Source organism: Danio rerio, chromosome 20 (assembly GCF_049306965.1).
Source record: "Danio rerio strain Tuebingen ecotype United States chromosome 20, GRCz12tu, whole genome shotgun sequence".
Classification (NCBI taxonomy): domain Eukaryota; kingdom Metazoa; phylum Chordata; class Actinopteri; order Cypriniformes; family Danionidae; genus Danio; species Danio rerio.
This window is the reverse complement of record NC_133195.1, coordinates 51046658-51069496: the sequence shown is the minus strand read 5'-3', so window position 1 is coordinate 51069496 and position 22839 is coordinate 51046658. Positions and strand designations below refer to the sequence as shown.

Sequence of the window (22839 nt, the reverse complement as noted above, 5' to 3'; positions counted from 1 at the left end):
TAGCAGAAACACACCCAGGTCATGCGTCAGACTTTGTGTTAACAATATTTAGTCCATTATTGTTGATGCTTTTTTGAAAATGATCCTTTTTAGTTTAATTTTTAGTCATGTGCATGAGTAAAACATTCATTCATCTATTTTCTTTTGGTTTAGTCTCTTTCTTAATCAGATGTCGCTACAGTGGAATGAACCGCCAACTAATCCAGCATAAGTTTTACGCAACGGATGCCCTTCCAGTCGCAACTCAACACTGGGAAACACCCCTTCACTCCCACATTCACACACATACACTACGGACATTTTAGCTTACCCTATTCACCTGTATCACATGTCTTTTTACAGTGGGGAAACTGAAGCACCCGGAGGAAACCCACGCCAACACGGGGAGAACATGCAAACTCCACACAGAAATGCCAACTGACCCAGCCGGGGCTCAAACACCATGACGCCCTGAGTAAAACATCAGTATTATTATTATTTTGTAATTGATGTTGTGGCTGGAAGGGAATCTGATGCGTAAAACTTAAGGTGGAATTGTTGGCGGTTCATTCCGCTGTGGCGACTCTTGAGAAATAAGGGCTTTGTCCAAAGGAAAAATGATAAATTAATAAATGAATGTTGTAATTGATCAAATTATTTTTGTAATTTTTTATTAAGTAACAAAAAGGTTATGTTAAAGATTCAGACAATAATGCCTATATTAACACAATAGTGTTTTTAGAGTTAAGAAATTAATATTTGGTGGAATAACTTTAGATTTTTCAAGAGCAGCAACTAAAAACTTATTATTATTAATGAAAACTTATTATGCCAAAAATGCTTTTCTACTTTTTGTCTTGTTTTTAGTCCAAATATGTAAACATTCTTAAATCAAAAAGCATTTTAGACAAGACAAAACATCATTTCCAGAATTCACACTTAGCTCATGATTTATTTATTTATTTGGATTGTGGGAGGAACCGGGTAACCTGGGGAAACCCACGCAGACACGGGGAGAACATGCAAACTCCGCATATATATATATATATAAATATATATATATATATATATATATATACAGTTTCAGTCAGAATTATTAGCCCCCTTTTGATTTTTTTTTCTTTTTTAAATATTTCCCAAATGATTTTTTCACAGTATGTCTGATAATATTTTTTCATCTGGAAAAATATTTTTCCAGAAGTCTTATTTGTTTAATTTCTGCTAAAATAAAAGCAGTTATTAATTTTTTAAAAAACATTTTTGGGACAAAATAATTAGCCTCTTTAAGCTATTTTTTTTTTCGACAATCTACAGAACAAACCATCGTTATAAAATAAATTGCTTAATTACCCTAACCTGCCTAGTTTACCTTATTAACCTAATTAAGCCTTTAAATGTCACTTTAAGCTGCATAGAAGTGTCTTGAAAAATATCAAGTAAAATATTGTTTAATGTCATCATGGTAAAGATAAAATAAATCAGTTATTAGAAATAGGTTTTTAAAACTATTATGCTTAGAAATGTGCTGAAACAATCTTCCCTCCATTAAGCAGAAATTGGGGAAAAAAAATAAACCAGGGCGCTAATAATTCAGGGGGGCTAATAATTCTGACTTCAACTGTATATATATATATAAATATAGTGACTTGGGATCCTTTGATTGGAAGATTATGATGATTAGCTAATGTGGGCCAGCTGGGTCAATTATGACCACGTGCTCCTTTAGAAATTAGTTTAATATTAAATTTTTATGTCTTGTTTTAAGAAATAATATGCCAAAAATAAGTAAGTTTTTCCTTAAAACAAGCGAAATAATCGGCCTATGGGGTAAGCACTGGGGCATCGCTAGGGTGGGGAAAGTTAGGACGATTTTAGGGGCCTATGCATTTTGGTCGCCCCTGCAAGATGGTATTTTTTTGCTTGTTTAGAAATGCTTCTTGATTTAAGAATTTTGAGATATTTGGACTTAAAACAAGACAAAAAAATTCAATTCAGAAAAGCATTTTATTGCAGCGTAAGTGTATTGCAGGAAAATGCTCTTATTGACATGTTTATTAAAAATTTGGAAGAAATGTTATTGGATGTTTATGCAACAAAATATTACTTTGAAACATTCAACTTTTTAAAAAATAATTCAATACTTTTATTTAGCAAGTATGCATAAATAATTGATGAAAATTTACAGTAAATGCTCTTACTTTAATTTTTTGGAAAGAACCCAGGAGAACTGTATCAGGGTTTCTGAAAGTACTTAAACATTGTTTGCAACATTGAAAAAAAAATAAATGTTTTAATAATCAAACCAGCATATACAAATGATTTCTGAAAGCTCAATGAAGACTGCTTTCGGTGCAAAAACAAATCTTTTTTTCTTTTTTGTAGTCCAAGTATTGAAACATTTTTCAATCAAGCATTTTCTAGACAAATAAAAAAGTACAGTTTTGAGAAACAAGTAATCAAAAATTTTAAACAAGCTAATTAATCTGCTTATATGATATTAAAATAAGCTTTAATCCGAAATCAAAACTATTTAAGACTTAATTTGCTTGACTTCCTTTTGCTTCTTGATTGAAGAATTTTAAATATTTGAACTAGAAACGAGGCAAAAACTTTTGTTTTTGAAACTAATGAAGAGAGCAGAAGTCAATGATTTATTTGAATTATTCAGCCTAACATGTTTACAGTTGAAAAATATTTAAAAGGTTTCTTATATATTTATATCTGTTTCTTTTTGTGTGACCAGCTGACCCCTTACCTCCATGTGGACGGCTTTTCCGCTGTTACCCATTTGTCCAGTGGATCACTGCATAAATCAGCGGACTTAGGAGGTGGAGCGGAGTTGACCATTACAAAAGGGTTTGAGTTTGGCAAAGAACAGTTCCAGAAAGCAGGTAAAACAAAAGCCAAAAAAATAAAAGAAACATAAAAGGGTGAGAACGTGGAAAGATATGAAAATGTAATTAAAAAAAATCAGGCTGACACAAGGGCTTTTCTTTTTTGGATTGCTTTTGAAAACACTGTCGATTGGGTCTAGGAAAGGAGGTGATTGGGTCAAACAATACTTTTGAAAACACTAATGGTTGGGTTAAGGGAAGAGAGTGGGTCAGTTGATCTGTCAGTCAGTCAACAGTGGCCACTGTTGGATTTGGTGGAACAGCAGGCACGAATGGCACTCGCGGGAGAAATTTGAGATCTCAAAAAGCGTACACAGCGACCTCTGGTGGATTTGTGAAAACAGAAACTGCAAAAAAACAGCTCCTGGGACGTCTTTGGTGCTCTCCAGAAATGTAGACAGGGGTACATATCCATCAAGAGTCTGGGTTGGTTAACTCGCATGCTTTTTTGTCACATCCACAACATTTATTTCCCTCAATTAAAATATAAAAAAAATGTTTACGGATTGATATTTTTTCTAATCCCATAACTCTGTGATGAGTTGTTTTGGAAAATATAAACAAATGATTCAATATAATGTTAACATATACTTTCTCTCTGAATTATGTTTTGAGTTTTTACTGCAAATGTCACATCCATAACGCTGGAATTGCTCATATACTGTCATATACAGATAGAAATAGTAGCTAAACGAGTCTCTCTCTGCACTTCTGTCTTTGTCTTCCACTTTGCTTTCTGGCTGGTTTTCTGTCAGGAAGGTGCGAGTAAAAGTGAAGAGATGATTACAGCCGTGTAACTCTGGAGCAAAAGGACAGCGAGAGACGTTTGTGAAGCAGTTGAAGGAGATTGGCGGAGAGGGAGAGGAAGCCAAGGCTCCATTTATCTTATATTGACAGCAGCGGCTTCAAACGATGACCTTGAGGACTAATGAGAGTAAATGAGTGAAATATTTTGCGCTTTTAAAAAAAAGTGAAACTATAATCAAATGGAAGCCTGAAAGATGGACTAATGAGCTTCAACGATGATGAAAGCGCGTGAGAGAGAGCGAAAAGCGCGATATATACGGACGGATAAAACCGGGGAGAGAGGGAGCCAGAGCCTGCAGTGTCAGGCCCTCTCTCCTGCCATCTCATTAGCTGACCTGACGACTGCCTGATTAGAATACGTTTGATGAAAATTTCAAGGATTTTTTTCTCCCTCCCTCAACATTCCCAATTTTTTCGGTGTGATTTAATAAATATTGCACAACTCTTTTTTTTAGAGACACTGAAACTGGGAGGTAATTAATTAAGATTAAAGCCGTCTGGAGCAAGTTGGTTTACCGTCATTATTTTTTGCCCTGAAATCAACAAATATATTGAAAAGGCAGCGGACAAATATTCGAGTCTCGCAGGAAACTTGTTGCTCAGGCCAGTCACATGCTTGCATGTCAGGCGCTATTTCACTCAACACGAGCTTGAATTTGTAGCTTTCAGAAATGAGTTGAATGTCTTATTTTGGGCTGTCCGGTTTGTTTCGGGTGCTTCGTTTCCATGGTGTTTAAAAATGGATTGCAAAATTAGATAATCATAACATCAAAGATGGTATTTGTTGACAGCACACTGAGAAAAAAAAGTGCTCCAGTGTCCCCCACAGTCGAAAGACATGCGCTTATGGAGCCACATCAATCTCAAAAATATTACATTTACAAAATATAAGTATATAGTATAAAGTTTTAACTGATGCTCTAGATTGGGAAAATGACACTTTTCCCCTTTAAAATATTTGTGATCATAAATGCTGGCAATTTAATCACATCAGCAACAGAAATAACGTTAAATTAAGTTCTTTAGATGTTTAAAATTTAAATAATTTAGTTTTGAACCAGATACCATTCATCATACAAGCATTCAGTGTTGGGAAAAGTTACTTTTAAAAGTAATATATTACAATATTAATCCTATCTTAAAGGGCACCTGTTGTAAAAATCATCTTTTGTAAGCTGTTTGGACAGAACTGTGTGTAGCTATAGTGTCTCCACAGTCACATTGGAATGATATAAAAGCAATAAGTCTCTTTTTTTAAATTTCCTAAAGTTAAATTGGGTTTAAAATCCCTTCCATTTTGAGGCCGGTCGCAAGGTGATGTAGGAGTGCGGTTTGCCCGCCCATCAAATTGATTGACAGCTGCGTATTAACATGTCTCTATAGTAACACGTATAATAATATCAACAAGACAGGACTTGTACAAAGCCACTGAGATTAAAAGATCTCTTCAGCTCTCTGTGATCATCAATCATCGTCAAATGTGATCAAGAAGGAGTTTCACAAATTTAAAACGTTTTTAATTGTAATGAATTACAGCGATTTTACCTTCTTAATCACCACAGCCGCATATCAGCATAATTATAAAAGCAGACGCTTCAGTCCTGGGTTGTAAACGTTAAATCAGATTTATTTTGTACATTAACACAACGGATATCCATACAGCAGTGGATATTAACGTGTATCCTGTTACATTTGCTATGCAAAAACAGTGCAAAGTTAAACACGTGTGTGCTGTATGTGTGTGTCTGCTAAGTGTGCATGAACTTTGTAATGACATTGTGTGTGACTCATCGTTGCAGAAAGGCTTGAATTAACTCCACAAAAAATACATCAAATAATCATTGGGAAAGTTCTTACTTCAGTATTTCTCACAAACTTTACGTGAGATCTGCTTCCTTCATGTCTGTCACTGTGCTGTTTATGTGACAGGGACAGAGACACTCTGACAAGCCTGTGGGAACTAGCATTTAAAGGGTCACAAAACACTAAAACACATTTTTTGAGCTGTTGACACTCGTATATGTGTCCCACGCTACTAAAAAAACTATTAGGACACATACATTTTACAAAAAAGTGAAAATAGGTTGTTTTTGCGTTACTTTGAACAAATTCGTTCTTCCGGTTTGAAACGAATTTTTGAAGCTGCGTCACGCCGATAAGATCCTTGCATGTATTTCAGCATGTAGACTGGGCATCTGTACCTGGGAGTACTTCGTGACGTCTCTGAGTGTGCATTTATTCATGAGAAAGACTTGGTTCCAACCAATCAGGGCGCTCTATTGTGTATGAGGTGCAACGTTATTAATATGCATGATAGCTTTGAAGACTGTTTTACCTGAAACAGTGTTCAGATGGCAGAGACGACATGTTGTGTTGCCAAAACAAGTGGCAGAAGAAGAATTGTATGGAGATATGGGTCATCAGTGTTGCTTTTATAATGTGCTGCAGTGAAGGTTTTGTTTTTATTTTCCAGCCATGCTGGACTCACGTGTGGATTATAGTACACGCGGCAGAAATATGTTTGTACGTAACATTTTTTACTCAAGAGCTTTTGCACCTGAAAATGGTGAAATCCGGATTTCCTGCTCGTCTCCTTTTAAAAAAGAGGCGGCTCCAGTTGGTGTTGATTGTCCTGTCTCTACAGATTTGGTGTGTGTGATCAGTGCCCTTTCTTTGTTCATTCAGATGGCAAAGTTAGTTCGTATCGTCAACAGTACTCTTTTAGTGTTTAGAAACAGACCGTAGTCAAATAATTTCTAACTTACTTAGTTTACAGTACATTAATATGACTACAATATTATGTACTGAAAGATCCGCTGTAAATGCTGCTCTCTGAGTGTAAACATGAAAACACCGCAATCAAACTATTACAGACCATTGTGTTGAATTTTCGCCGCATTTTGTGACAGGATAGTCACCGTTTTGTTATAAATATGCACAGTGAAGATGACGCTCATATATGCTGCTCAACGCCTCAACATTTCTGCTGTCTGTTAAGTTGCTAATATCAAAATGAAAATAGGCAGTTCCTTAAATCTTGTTTTTATTTTATTGTTAAGAAAGTGAAACAACGCAGCCAGGGTGATGTGAATGAAGTTATAAAACACACTGTATCTTTTGAAGATTTACCGGACGTGTCCTCAGGAGTCAGTTTTCCATATCAAACTTGCGAAGTCTAAACTTACAAGGAGAGGATGTGGGACTGAACTGTGTGTGGGCTACTTAATATTGAGGAAAAGCCCTAATCAGAGAGGTGAATGTCGGCAGCCCTGGCTCTCAGATGTCTCAGTTTTCCCCCATCCACACTGAGACGGAGCAGCAGCGTTTTAGAATGAAAACAGCCTCTCCAGCGTTTTCAAAACGCTCAATTTTTTTCGCTCGAAAACTCCGTAGTGTGGACGGATGGCGTAATCGTAGCAAAATGTATGTGTTTTAAAACGAAAACGCATTCAAGAGTTTACACTTAGCTGATGATTGGTAATAAGCTAGTTTGGCATGCTGTCCCGGGAGAGAGCCCCGAGCTCATGAGAGCCTCGAGCCCGGGGCTCCCTCCTGTTGCAGGTCGAGAGGGGAGTTTGAGCTTGGGTAGATCTCGAGAACCCCCCCCCCCCCCTCCTGCTGCGTGAGGGTTGGTAAGGGGATGCGTTGCTGACAGAATTGAATCGAATTTGGTGCTAATTTGGTTTAGTCAATTTACTTAAGTGTCATGTTTTTGGGAGTGTGGGAGGAAAACGGAGGACCCGGGGAAAGCCCACGCAAGCACGGGGAGAACATGAACTCCACACGAAAATGCTGACCATTTGGGTAGATGCCCGAACCAGAGGCATTTTGCTGTGAGGCCGCAGTGCTAGCCACTGGGCCGCCGTGCTGCCCTGTAGACAAAAGAGGAGGAGATGGGGTGGAAGGGGGGATTCTTCAAGACGAAGATGACTAAAGGTAAGGTGTTTGGTTATTTATACCTGGTTATGAATAGTCTGATTGGTGGTTCGTACATTAGCTTGATTCGAGGCCAGCCAAATCAATCATAAGCACGTGATCCTCTCGAAATTAGTTTATGAATAAACTTCACTTAGTGTAAACGGGGCCTAAGGCACAGACAACAAAAACACCTACATTGTGTTCAGAGCAGTAAATTTCAATATTCTGAAGCATATACTTAATAATCTGATGAGTGTTTTGATCGGAAACTTTACAGACACATTCTGGAGATACAAATGACTTATTTTAAATCTTGAAAAGGTGTATAATAGGTGCCCTAAAAAAAAAAAAAAAAACACCTGTAAAACACCACAACACATTACTTTCTTTAAAAAGTAACTCATTTATATCACTTTTAAAAGTAACTTTACCCAACACTGCATATTTTGTACTTGCAACAAATAATTTTTTCCAACAGAAATAAGAATATGTCATTTACCTCATCAACCAATAGCGTGAGCTTATGGTCGTGGCTTATTTTTAGCTGACCCTCTAGGTTGGGGAAAATGACACGTTTTACCTTTGAATGCATTTGTGATTATGAATGCTGGCGATTTGCTCACCTCAGCAGCAGAATCGTCCCTCAATCTGTTTCTAGTTGACATAAATGGATTGTTTAACCGGCTGCTCTTCGAGAGCTCATGTAAGCACTCGTTCTCTGGTCCGATTCATTTGTGCAGAGTCAATTCCCTGCGGAAGATCTAGGAGGAGCTGTTTGTTGGGCTGGAGGAACTGCCCTGTGGCGGCTCTTTGAGAGGTTAAGCTGGAGATTGTCATTGCCCAAGGTGAACTGGCTTTCAGTGGTAACCGGGTGGAAACTAGAAAGACGAGTTCAGGTCAGTTATAAATTATAACAGCTCCATGCGGCGCCACACACACATTAAAAAACACAATTAATAATAGAAAATATTCCCTGTAATTGTTGGGCTTTAATTAATGAGGCATAACCTTTGGAGAGAGAGCGGGAAATTATTCATGTATCCGGTCGAAAATATGAATATGCAAATAGATTTCACCCCCCTGGAGGACAGCACACAATGACAAACCAATGTCTATATTTTCATATTTCGTTTGTTTTTATTCATCATCCCCCGCAGAAGCGCGTGAAAGCAGCCGATATGGAGGGGGGAAAAAAAACAGCCACAGGTGGTGACGGTTAATAATGCGCCAAACTTTCCCGCCAATCCTCGCGGTTTGGGTTTTACTCCGCACATCCATCCCTATATAAGTCGTAATTAAATCAAGTTTGCATAAAAAAAACGTTTCCCAGCATGACACGAGGTTGAAGTTAAAACGTGACCTCTTTTTTTTTTCTGGCTCGAGAGGACGAACGCTGTAATGAACAAACTATCTGACAGGAAAAAACATCTTCAACAAACACGGCCTCGCTGTTTACTAATTCATTTGCGGGATGAAAACTCCTCGCTTTACTCTCCGGCTGCGGTGTTAAATACTCGGCCTTGAGAAATCAGACCATCAGCCTCTGAGCTACGGCAGCTGCAACTAAATTAGTATGCCATTAGCATGTTTTATTTCTTTAGGTGAGGAATTACATTTGAATATTAATTTGACTGCATGTTTAAAGGCAGTGCTTACCGGATCTCCATAAATTAGCTTTAATACGTGGATTAGCCCCTTAGCATCATATGCCAGTGCAAGGGAAGAGACAAGACTGGCGTCTGAAGTGAGTGTTTCTGGATCTGGGATCGCCGAGAGCGGGATGTTGGGATCGTGACCTGTCAGGCCTCGCGCCCTAAAGCCGCGTATGATCCTAAAGTAAAGCGGGTGTTTGTAGCGCTTCTGTCAATGATAGCTAGCACTGCTGAGGCTGGAAAACTGTCACATTCTCAACATTTCAAAGTATATAAAGTACACTGTAAGAATGCGGGCTTTCACACAATTTCTTCATGTTGTCCCTATTCATTTACTCATTTTCCTCTTGTTTATCAGGGGTTGCCACAGTGGAATGAATTACCAACTATTCCAGCATATTTTTAACCCAGCGGAAGCCCTTCCAACCACAAACCAGTATTGGGAAACACCCATAAACACACTCATTCACACTAATACACTACAGACAATTTAGTTAATTCAATTCACCTATTCACCCTATTCCTTGCGTATGAGCAGACGCAGCCTTTTGAATCTTTTTGACTTGAGACTTTCGTCTTGCACTTTCATGCAAAGACTTGTTTGTACAGCAAGTAGTTTGACCATTTTCTGCGGTTTATTATTCCTAGTCATTTCTTCCATACACTCTCAGAGATAGAGGTATGCAAAAGGTAAATCTTTTTCAAAAGGTACAAATTTGTACCTAAAAGGTCCATATTAATACCTCAAGGGTACATATGGGTACCTAAAAAGTACAAAAGTGTTCCTCTTAAAATTTGTAGGTAGTAATATATACTTCTGAGGTACCAATATGGACCCTTCAAGTACAAATGTGTACCTTCTTTGTACGTTTTTATACAATTAGATTATTATGCCTCTGAATAAGCTCAGATGATGATGTCAAGCTTTTGTAAGTTTCTGATTGGCTAATTGACAACATTTGAGTTAACAGGAGGCACAACTGTAGAAGAGTATTAAAGGAAAACCTCAAACACACTGCTTCCTTGTGTGACAACATGGGAAAATCAACAAGCCAGAATCAACAAAAAAGCCAGATTACAATTTGCTAAATTACATGGGGAAAAGACTTTTTTGGAGACTTGTTTTGTGGTCTGATGGAACTAAGATTGAACTGTTTGGTCATAATGACCAGTGTTACAATAGGAGGACAAAGGAGAAGCAAGCCTAGGAACACCATCATAACTGTGAAGTATGGGGGCGGCAGCATCATGTTGTGGGGCTATTTTGCTGCAGGAGGGACTGGTCCACTTCACAGCATAGATGGCATCATGAAGAAAGAACATTATGTAGAAATACTGAAGCAACATCTCAAGATATCAGCCAGGAAATTAAAACTTGGCCACAAATGGGTCTTCCAAACAGACCATTACCGTAAGCATACTGCCAGATTAGTTAAAATGTGCTTTGAGCACAACAGAGTGCAGGTTTTGGAGTGGCCATCACAAAGCCCTGAGCTCAATCCTGTAGAAAAATTGTGGGCAGAGTTGAAAAAGCTTGTGCCTGCAATACAGCCTACAAATCTGAATCAGTTACACCAGTTCTGTCAAGAGGAATGGACCAAAATTCCTTCAAACTATTGTGAGAAGCTTGTGGAAGGATGGCCAAAACATTTGACCAAATTTATTCAGTTTAATAGCAAAGCTATAAAAATACCAAGAAAATGTATGTAAACTTTTGAGAAATTCTCTTTTTTATGTAAACTTTTGAGAAAATGTATTAATAAAAAAGGAAATTAATAACTAGATAATAAAAAACTAGAAATTAATAAAAAAAAAACTGTCAATAAAGAATTCTCTCATTATTCTGGCATTTTTAAAAAAAATAGTTATGTTAATTTTTTTAGAGTGTATGTAAATATATATATATATATATATATATATATATATATATATATATATATATATATATATATATATATATATATATATATATATATATAATTTATTTATTTATTTATTTATTACAGTTTTACAGGTCAAAATTATTATTAATATGAATCATGTATACCATAGTTTTTACTTTAGATTTAGTTATTTTATTAGATTAAGTTAAATGTACTAAAGTATTGAAAACAATTATTTTATTTCAAGTAAAAGCTCATCTAATTTAACATCATTCGATCCACAAGTTTTTCTGATTGTTCTAATTTGATATGGAGTTGATTTACGAAATCATATTTGTAACAAGATCTGATGCAAGATATTTTTAAAGTCAGTGCCCTCCAGACCACATCAAAACAGCACAAGCATTAACCAACACATTAAAAATGCTATATTATTTTGCTGTGCTGACAACTCCTGAATATGATGATCAAAGCGGCTGCTTTTCTGAGAATGAGCAGTTCAGAAATGAATTTGGCTGCAACAGATGCACAGCCGCTAACATCAGCATTTGATGTTTCACTTCATAAACTAGAAAAATTAAATCTAAACAAGAGTCAATCTATTTCTCTCTTATTTTAAAACATTTATTATGCAATACATTTTTTACAAGGACACAAATACATCTCTGACTTTAGTATAGACCATTTACTGTAGGTTTTAATATGAACACTTTAGGTACTAATATAAACATTTAAATTAAAAATATGTACCATTTAATGGCAACGCTGTGGCACAGTGGGTAGCACTGTTGCCTCACAGCAAGAAGGTTGCTGGTTTGTGTTTCTGCTAGGCTAGTTAGTATTTCTGTGTGGAGTTTGCTTGTTCTTCCCTTGTTGGCGTGGGTTTCCTCCGGGTGCTCTGGTTTCCCTCACAGTCCAAACACATGTGCTGTAGGTGAATTAAATAAACTAAATTGGCTGTAGTGTATGAGTGTGTGTGTGTGAATGTGAGTGTGCATGGATGTTTCCTAGTACTGGGTTGTGGCTGGAAGGGCATCCGCTGCATAAAACATATGTTGGAATAGTTGGCGGTTCATTATGCTGTGGTGACCCCAGATTAATGAAGCGACTAGGCTGAAAAGAAAATGAATGAATGAATGAATATGTACCCTTTAGGTGGCAAGGTGGCTCAGTGGTTAGCACTGTTGCCTCAAAGCAAGAAGGTTGCTGGTTTGAGTCTTGGCTGGGTCAGTTGGCATTTCTGTGTGGAGTTTGCATGTTCTCCCTGTGTTGGTGTGGGTTTCCTCCGGGTGCTCCGGTTTCCCCCACATTCTAAAAACATGTACTGTGGGTGAATTGGATTAACCAAATTGCCAGTGTGTGAATGTGAGTGTAAATGGATTTTTCCAGTACTGGGTTGTGGCTGAAAGAGCATCCGCTGCGTAAAACATATGCTGGAATTGTTGGCGGTTCATTCTGCAGTGGTGACCCCTGATAAATAAGCGACTAAGCCGAAGGAAAATTAATAAATGAATGTAATCTTTAATGCTGAACAGATATTTAATGAAATGTTTACCAGATTAGCAAAAACACGGGAGCAGCACAAAGTCTTTTGCTGGTTGGCACTATGCCTCTGATCCCGGACGAGCCCCCAATTTATGTTACGTCCTTGACCTAGAGCAGGGTCGTAAGATAATTTTTTTTCGTCTCACTCCCTCTCCGCTCTCCCGGACTGTTCCAATTTTAAAAAGAAGCCCAACATCACTCCAGCCAATCCCTGTGATGGAGGACAAATCGGGAGAAAGAGAGAAAGAGAGAGACTGGGGTGGGGGGGCAGGCTCCCATAGTCCTATGGACGTTTCTGGAGACTGCAAAATACGTCGCGGGAAGTACGTATATTTGCAGTTTTTGTTTTCACAAATCCGTCGAGAGGCTCTCGCAAGTGCCGTTAGCACCCGCGATTATCTCGCATAAACCCGAGGCCGCTGTCGCCCGACTGAATGACTGAATGATTGACTGGCCAACAGGCCAATTGACTGACCCACCCTCCTCCTTCCCTAAACCTAACCAATTTTACCGATTGACCCGCCCACCCACTTACTTCCCCTAAACCCAACCGATGGTTTACAAAAGCCATCCAGAAAAAGAAAAGCCCTCGTCTGATTTATACCAGTTTTGATTATACCCATATAGTTTTGGATTTTACCACATTTTATTTTTTGCATTCTGTTATTTCTTCCCTGATTTCTGGAACCGCTTTTTCCCGGACTCGAACCTGGTCGTCATCATGAAGTCCTCTATGCGTTTCAAGTCAACCGGCGTACACTACGAGCTAACTGGACAAACTGGTTGCACCGGGTAAGCTCTCCACATGGAGGTAAGCGATTAGCCAGTAAGCGCCAAAAGAAATGGCGTCATACCCCCCGTAGCGTTCCCCTAAAAAAAAATGAAATGCAGCCATATGTACCTCCAGCTACATAATTTGCGGTCTCCAGAAACGTCTACAGGACTACGTTTTCAGAATGAGCCTGTGTTGGCTTTTCTGGACACTCAAATCGCTTTACACATTTTTGCAGGGAATCTCCTCATCCAACACCAGTGTGCAGCATTTACCTGGATTACACAACGGCAGCCATATTGTGCCAGAACGCACACCACACACAAGCTGATTAGTGAAGAGAAGACAGAGTAATGAAGCCAATAATGATGCTTTATTACTCATTCGAAAGACAACGTTCACTGAGCAGTATAGAATCCCTTTTACTGTACTGGGGCGTTTGGACCCACACAGACTTTTCTAACAATATGTAAAATAGTTACATTTCCTCATGAGTTAGTCAGTACTTAGTAGCTAATCAGTTGCTTTTGATTAGGTTATTTAAAGATGTCCACTCCTTCCAGGTATCAGTCTTTACATAATCACTGCGGCCGTTAGCATGCCATTGGACCTGAGGGGACGGCGGTGGTCGAGGGATGAGACAACACGCAATAATAGCTTGAAAAGAAGCTATAATTGGTTCTAAAGAAAACAAAGGCAGAGAAGGAGCGAGATGAAGAGCCTCAGACTGCAGTAGAGGGAGAGCTGAACTGAAGGAGAGGAGATCTGTCTGGATGAGTGTGTTAGAACCGAAGCCTCGGGCCATTCGGAGAGCGAGAACCGTAACCTGCCTAAGGGAAGAGGGACTGGCCTCTGCTAACACAGGTGAGCGCATGCAGTTTTAATACGCCTGTTGTAAACATCATTATACACCCTTAGCACAGGCTTCAGAAGTATTTATAAGGCACTAAATATATCCATCTTTCATGAGGCCTTATGAATAGCTCGTATAGACATGATATTGACGGTTTGGTGTGACTTTTGGCTGCGAGAAGTTTCGAAAAGTGTTTTTGTGGTGAAGTCTGATTTTGTTGAGCAACATGCATTGCTACTAGTGGTATGTTTTACAGATATTGAAAGAGTAGATGGTTAAAGGAACAATATGTAATATATATTCATTCATAACAAAAAAAAACACTAGAACATTACATTATTTCAAAGTGTCATCAAAATAAACCTTTGTTTGTTGTAAATACATGCCCTCTAGTGGTGAAAATGACATACTGTGCCTTTAAAGCACTTTATTTATTATTTAACTTTTTGGTTCTGTTTGTGTGGTGGTCAAAATGACCTTTATTCATTCATTCATTTTCTTGCCGGCTTAGTCCCTTTATTAGTCCAGGGTCGCCAATGCGGAATGAACCGCCAACTTATCCAGCAAGTTTTTTTACGCAGCAGATGCCCTTCCAGCCGTAACCCAAGCGACCTTCTTGTTTCTCTCTTGGAAACATCCACACACACATTCACACACACACACACTACGGACAATTTAGCCTATCCAATTCACCTGTATGTCTTTGGAGGAAACCAGAGCACCGGGAGGAAACCCACGCGAACGCAGGGAGAACATGCAAACTCCACACAGAAATGCCAACTGAGCCAAGGCTCGAACCAGCGACCTTCTTGCTGTGAGGCGACAGCACTACATACTGCACCACTGCTTCGCCATGACCCTTTTTTCAATTAAATAAATTTTTCAAGCTGGAGAAAAGTTCACAAAAATCTTTAAGGCTTAAAATTCAATACTGTATTAATAAACTACACTAAATATACTAAATATAATACACATTTATTTGGATTTTCTGGTTTAGGCAGCAAAATTATCATATCCTCACTTATCATAGACATAGGTAGCGTATTCTTCTTAAAGGATTTAAATAGCATATCTAAAATTAGTTTGATTTACTTACTGTATCTTTAGATTTCTTATATAAATCAATGGGAATGCCATATTGCTTTTCTGGTTTTCATCAGATCTATAGCATACTACTTTCACTTTTACTTCCACATTTACTAATTTCACATAATATAAATAATTATTTATCTATATTCAAAATAAATATGTATTACAATTCTGGTTCTTGCAACACATTTCAAATAAAGTTGGAACAGCAGAGCATTTACCACTTTGTAATGTTGTAATTCCATTTCACAAGACACATGCACTCATTATTTAGTAAACAGTGGGGCTTGTAAAGACTAACATCTTTTGCTCCTAATTAGATTTAAACAACCTCATTGATGTTAAACTTTGACACAAACTTTCATTTACCTAAAAACCACGCTTTTTTAAAAGACTAGGGGGAAAAAATTTAACCAATGACATTGCTATTGCTAATACCATTTGTAGCCTACTTTTTAATCCCGTGCCAAGCTAACATTAAATTGACTTTTATTTTACAAGATTCATGTAAACAAAGCTCATTTTGAACTCTTGTAATTTGCGTTAACCCTTCGGAAGCTTAACTATTCATTTTAGGAATTAGTAATAGCCAAGAGTGTTGTTAAAACTAGCCTAGAGTGCTGTCTGCTATTCAAAACTAAGCTCAGAATTGATTCAAAAGAGAATCGTTTTAATCATCTTAGAATCAACACAGAATCGATTTTCATATGATTTTTTACCATAGCTCTCGCATGACACTGGAAACGGTAACTTGTGCATGTCATGATTAAAACAAGTACGATGCGATCCTGGATTAACATCTATGTTTCTCCAGAAACACCAGCAGCTAGCTCTCTGCAACTCTTACATGGTCACCCACTAAAGCTAAGCAAGGCTGCACCTGGTCTGGATGGAAGACCACATGAGAAAACTGGGTTACTGCTAGAAGTGATGTTAGTAAAACCAGCAGGGGGCGCTTAACCTGTGGTCTGCGTGAGTCCTAACGCCCCAGTATATTGATGGGGACTCTATACTGCTCAGTGAGCGCCTTCTTTTGAATGAGATGTTAAACGGAGGTCCTGACGCTTTCTGGTGTTAAAAATCCCAGGATGTCCTTCAAAAAGAGTAGGTGTTTAACTCTGGCATCCTGGCCAAATTTGCCTACTGTACTCTGTCCATGCGTGATGCATGCATCATCTGTTTTTCAATACTTCAAAATATATGATATATGTTGCATATATGACTTATATATAGCCTCATCGGTCACTTTATTAGGTACACCTGTCCAACAGCTCATTCACGCAAATTTATAATCAGCCAGTCAAATGGCAGCAACTCAATGCATTTAGGCATGTAGACATGGTTGAGACGATCTGCTGCAGTTCAAACCGAGCATCAGAATGGGGAAAAAAGGTGATTTAAGTGACTTTGAGCGTGGCAGGGTTGTTGGAGCCAGACAGGCTGGTCTGAGTATTTCAGAAACTGCTGATTTACTGTGATTTTCACGCACAACCATCTCTAGGGTTTGCAGAGAAAGGTTTGGAAAAGAGAAAATATCCAGTGAGCAGCAGTTCTGTGGGCGCAAATGCCTTGTTGATGCAAGAGGTCAGAGGAGAATGGCCAGACTTGTTCCAGTTGATATAAAAGCAACAGTAACTCAAATAACCACATGTACAACCGAGGTCTGCAGAAGAGCATCTCTGAACACACAACACATCCAACCTTGAGGCAGATGGGCTACAGCAGCAGAAGACCACACCGGGTGCCACTCCTGTCAGCTAATAACAGGAAACTAAGACTACAATTTACACAGGCTCATCAAAATTGGACAATAGAAGATTGGGAAAAACATTGCCTGATCTGATGAGTCTCGATTTCTGCAGCAACATTCGGATGGTCGGGTCTGAATATGGCATCAACAACATAAAAACATGGATTCATCCTGCCTTGTATCAACGGTTTAGGCTGGTGTTGGTGGTGTAATGGTTTTGGGTATATTTTCTTGGCACACTTTGGGCCCATTAGTACCAATTGAGCATCGTGTCAACGCCACAGCCTACCTGAGTATTGATGCTGACCATGTCCATCCCTTTTATGATCACAGTGTACCCATCTTCTGATGGCTACTTCCAGCAGGATAACGCACTATGTCATAAAAATCATCTCAGACTGGTTTCTTGAACATGACAATGAGTTCACTGTACTCAAATGGCCTCCACAGTCACCAGAGCTCAATCCAATCCGCTTGTTAAGTGTGAGATCACGCGGAGCGGCTTCCGAGTCCAAGCGCTCTATTCAACTGACTGGGGAGATTCATGAAATGGTAATAATAAACGTTCACAAAGCGATTTAATACTATCGAAAGTCACAATCGCAATATATATGCCCGTGCCTAAAATCCAATGGCCATAAAGTGATTCATTTTTTTATAAATTGTTCAAATTTTGGTATTTGTTATGCAGCAAGCCCAGAGATTGTTGTGTACACTATGACTTTATATAAAATTAACTTTAATGTGTGATATGAATAAAAAGTGATCATAAACTAATGATTTCTCAACTCAAATGAGTGGCCGCTTGGACCCGGAAACAGTATTACACACGTCACAATCACGTCACCACTTAACAAGCAGATAGTGCTCTTTTGGGATGTGGTGATACGGGAGATTTGCATCATGGATGTGCAGCCGACAAATCTGCAGCAACTGCGTAATGCAATCATGTCCACATGAACCAAAGTCTCTGAGGAATATTTCCAGTACCTTGTTGAACCTGTGATATGAAGGATTAAAGCAGTTCTGAAAGCAATAGTGGGTCCAACCCAGTACTAGAAAGGTGTATCTAATAATGGAATTGCCATTATGGAATTGATTCTGAACTTTGGAATTGACTCTTGATTTCCAACATCTTAGAATAGAGGAATAGATTTAGATTTTTTTTTATTGACTCCCAGATCTTATTTTGGCCATTTGACATCAATTAAAAAAATCTGTTGTCAAGTGAAAATCTGAGCTAAAACATGCAGTGTGAACTTTGCATAAGAGGCATGGCAACTATTCAAAACAGCTTTGTGGAACTGGAAATTTTTCTGAAAAAAAAAGCCATGTGTTTTAATGCACTATATTAGACATTCAGATGCTGTGATTGTGAAGTCAAGGTCTGAACCCTCCCTCAGCAGACACTCGCTCTGCATGTATCATTATCATAATGAGCACAAGCGCATAATTTACAGTTTCTTTAACTTTAATTAACACCACCACAAACAATAATATGAATAATAAATCACTGTCTTTAATTGAATTTCCTTATGTTGCAGCAGATTTCCTACGGCTTCCACTTTTTAGGTTGTTTTAGTGAATGTTTTGGCCCCTTCCACCGAAATGCGCACACACACCTTTATGCGCTATATTGCACTGTTCTCTCCAGCATGTAAGATTTATTCTCACATGTATCTTTAATTCCTCCATCAGAGCGGAGTGCGGTTTGAGTTGAGAGGGAGGCAGGAGGCTCAAAGCAGACGTGTCAAACCAAAGTAACAACCTTAAAAAACGATTTCTCATCAAATTAGGCTGCAGTCCCGTGTCCCACGGTACCTCAAATAAAAAGCAACCATCAATTATGAATATGACCCTCCTTCCTGACTGGAGTTATATATATAAATGTGTGTGTGTGTGTGTAGCATTTAGACTCTCAGGCTCATATTAGCTGCAGCTCCTCCCAGGTGTGCTGCTGAACATTTAATGACGTCCTCAGGGCAAAACACTTAAGGGTTAACCAGTCCGCAACAGCTCAGAAACACACACACTCACACACACATACATAGACACACACAAATTGACCCCTCTAGCTTCCTTGGGTCAGTTTTCCCTGGGTTGGATATCGGTAGGAAATTCAGCTAGTCGGTTTCAACAGATTCCTCTCAACCACAGTCTCCATAACCGAGGCCTTCATGGATAAATCACGAAGGTTATCTTTAAGGCAGCACAGTTTTTTTTTGTTGTTGTTGTTGTTGTTGTTGTTGTTTTTTTTGGCTTGTTATTCGTGTAAGTTAGCTTTTATTGTAGCAAATGGACAAAAATATTTTAATATAGGCAAGATATTTGAGTTATTTCCATTATCAAAGTGATAAGAGTTAAATTTACCCACCATGTACTTACTCTCAAGTGTAAAAATATAAAAATACACTAAAATGTTGGAAACTGGTGGCCGTACACTTTCCTACACTACACAAACTTACTTTCTTTTTTTAGAGTTTTTGTCTTGTGTTTTTGGCTAAATATGTAAAAACTCTTAAATCAAGAAGCATTTTCTAGAAAAGCAAAACATAATGTCTTGTTTTAGGAAATAATATGTCAAAATGAAGTGAGTTTTTTCTTAAAACAAGCTAAATAATCTGCCAATGGGGGAAAGCAAAATATCTTACAGTGCATCCAAAAATATTCATGGTGCTTCACTTTTTCCACATTCTTTATGTTTCAGCTTTATTCCAAAATGGATTAAATTCAGTTATTTCCTCAAAATTTTACACACAATACCCCATAATGACAATGTGAAAAAAGAGTTTTTGAAATCGTTGCAAATTTATTAAAATGAAAAACCTGAAACATAACATGTAGAGAAGTATTCACAGCCATTGCTCAATGCTTTGTTGATGCATCTTTGGCAGCAATTACAGCCTCGAGTCTTTTTGAATATGATGCCACAAGCTTGGCACACCTGTCTTTGGGAATTTCTGCCCATTCCTCTTTACAGTACCTCTCAAGCTCAGGTTGGATGGGAAGCGACGGTGTACAGCCATTTTAAGATCTCCCCAGAGATGTTCAATGGGATTTAGGTCTGGGCACTGGCTGGGCCACTCAAAGACATTCACCGAGTTGTTGTGAAGCCACTCAGTTAATATTTTGGCGGTGTGCTTTGGGTCATTGTCCTGCTGGAAGATGAACCGTCATCCCAGTCTAAGGTCAATAGCACTCTGAAGCAGGTCTTCATTCAGGATGTCTCTGTACATTGCTGCATTCATCTTTCCCTCTATCCTGACTAGTCTACCAGTTCCTGCTGCTGAAAAACATCCCCACAGCATGATGCTGCCACCACCATGCTTCACTGTAGAGATGGTATTAGCCTGGTGATTAGATAAGTTCCAGGCGGGGAGTGGCTTTCGTCTGGTCACTCTACCATACAGGTCTGATTGTCAATTTGGGTGTAATTCCCAAATGCTCAAGGGTTTAGGGCATTCCATTTTAACCCATTTATATATTCAAGAGTAGTGGACACTAGTGTAATGTAATCAATGATGTTCATCTGAGGGAACGAGATTAAGGGAAGTTAGCGATTGAAGGGCATAAAAAATTGAACTGGAATGCAGCCAGAGTAAGCATGGATCTGCACTTGGTTGTAGACCATCCCAACTGTAAAACTCATATCAAAATACTATGATTTGGGACACTAATTCTATTTTTGAGTACTATTTAGGACAGACAGCATGCAAGTTGAATCTGAATTATTAGCCCCACTGGATGTTTTTTCCCTAATTTCTGTTTAACAGAGAGAAGATTATTCTCAACATTTCTAAACATAATAGTTTTAATAACTCGTTTCTAATAACTGATTTATTTTATCTTTGCCATGATGGCAGTAAATAATATTTGACTCGATATTTATCAAGATACTAGTAATCAGCTTAAAGTGACATTTAAAGGCTAAACTAGGTTACTTAGGCAAGTTAGGGTAATTGGGCAAGTCATTGTAAAATGATGGTTTGTTCTGTAGAAAACTGAAAAAGATATTACTTAAGGAGGCTAATAATATTGACCTTAAAATGTTTTTAAAAGCTTAAAAATTGCTTTTTGTTCTAGCTGAAATAAAACAAATAATAATAAGATTTTTTTTTTATCTCTGTTAAACATCATTTAGGAATTTTTAAATAAGAAATTGACAAGAGGATTTTAACTTTTTTAATTAAGAAAAATAATATCTGGATATATAGCTGAGGACATGCTGCTGTTGTCTCTCACATCGTCCCACAACAACATTATAATAGGGTAGATTAGTGTACAATGTTTATATTTATTTTATAGTCATATATCAGGGGTGGCCAACCCTGTTCCTGGAGAGCCACCTTCCTGCAGATTTCAGTTGCAACCCATATCAAACACACCTGCCTGTAATTATCACATGGTGTTCAGGTCCTAATTAATTGGTTCAGGTGTGTTTGATATGGGCTGCAACTGAAATCTGCAGGAAGGTGGCTCTCCAGGAACAGGGTTGGCCACCCCTGTCATATATAGACAAATTAGATTTTTTTAAGCAGCACAATAGTTACTTGCCTGGTAATTAGTTACTTTTATAATTATGTAACTCAGTTACTATTTGTGAGAAGTAACTAGTAACTAGTTACTCTTTTAAAGGAATGTGTCCAACACTGGTCTCTATTCCTGGTGTTACTCAAGTAAGCGAAGCGTTGCTGTAGTTTGAGCAGACGCTGATTCTCTTAGACATAAACAGACCATACAAGCTGATCCTCATCTCTGTCGTGCATTTTTCAAACTCCACCAGTTTTCAGCTTTTCATAAACATCTGCATCAGAGGTCCCACGAGGGCACCTGGTCTTTTCTGCAGGAAACACCAGAACGCACACACACACACACACAACAGACACACACACTTTCTGCTTGGCGTGGCCCCCCTTGCCATACTTTCTTCCGCCTGAGTTTCCATAGCAGTGGCCAATCAGATGGCAGGGTAGTGGCGCAGACTGGCAGATTTGAGCGGCTGACGCTGACACGGCCCGTCACCGTGGAAACCCCCGCAGGCACTGTAGCGGTGGGGGGGCAGTGAGTGAGTGTGTGTGTGTGTGTGTGTCGTCTGGCTGAGCTGGATGCTAAATGGCCTGCTGTCTGTCAGAGCGCACCCATCATCCTCTGCATAAGTTCAGTGGTTTTAGCGTGTCACCCTGAGCGCTTGAGTGACATTTCACATACTGAACAATATTTGTGTAAGTAGTTCTGAATCATTGTTTAAATGCAGAGATGTCGGTCTGGGATAAACGTCTGTCTGAATGTGTGTGTGTGTTTGATAAGGTGGTGGGGTCTCAGGAAATCTTTTACTGACTCGGCTTAGGACAATATTTACATGACAGACAACGTTTTGTGTAGTTTATTCATTTTCCTTCGGCTTAATCCCTTTATTCATCAGGGGTCACCACAGTGGAATGAACCGCTAACTGATCCAGCATATGTTTTACACAGTGGATGCCCTTCCAGCAGCAATCCAGTACTGGGAAACACCTATACACACTCATTCACACACACACTACCACCAATTTAGTTAATTCCCCTATAGTGCATGTCTTTGGACTGTGACGGAAACCAGAGGAAAGCTACACAAACACGGGGAGAACATGCAAACTCCACACTTAAATACCAACTGACCCAGCTTGGACTTAAACCAGCAATGTTCTTGCTGTGAGG

The 22839-nt window shown here is 38.6% G+C and overlaps 1 protein-coding gene across 6 annotated transcripts in view; it reads left to right on the top strand.

The window, feature by feature from the left end:
- Positions 1-22839, top strand: part of tfap2d (transcription factor AP-2 delta (activating enhancer binding protein 2 delta)) — a 212742-nt gene that overhangs the window by 48825 nt on the left and 141078 nt on the right. For 2 of the 6 annotated variants that reach the window (XM_073932949.1, XM_073932956.1), the window contains one exon: positions 14014-14314. The gene's annotated coding sequence lies outside the window, so the exon portion shown is untranslated. Of the gene's footprint in view, positions 1-2722; positions 2871-8338; positions 8495-13405; positions 13490-13688; positions 14315-22839 lie in introns of all 6 variants that reach the window. The other 4 variants (XM_073932955.1, XM_073932954.1, XM_073932953.1 and 1 more) reach the window with 4 other exon arrangements.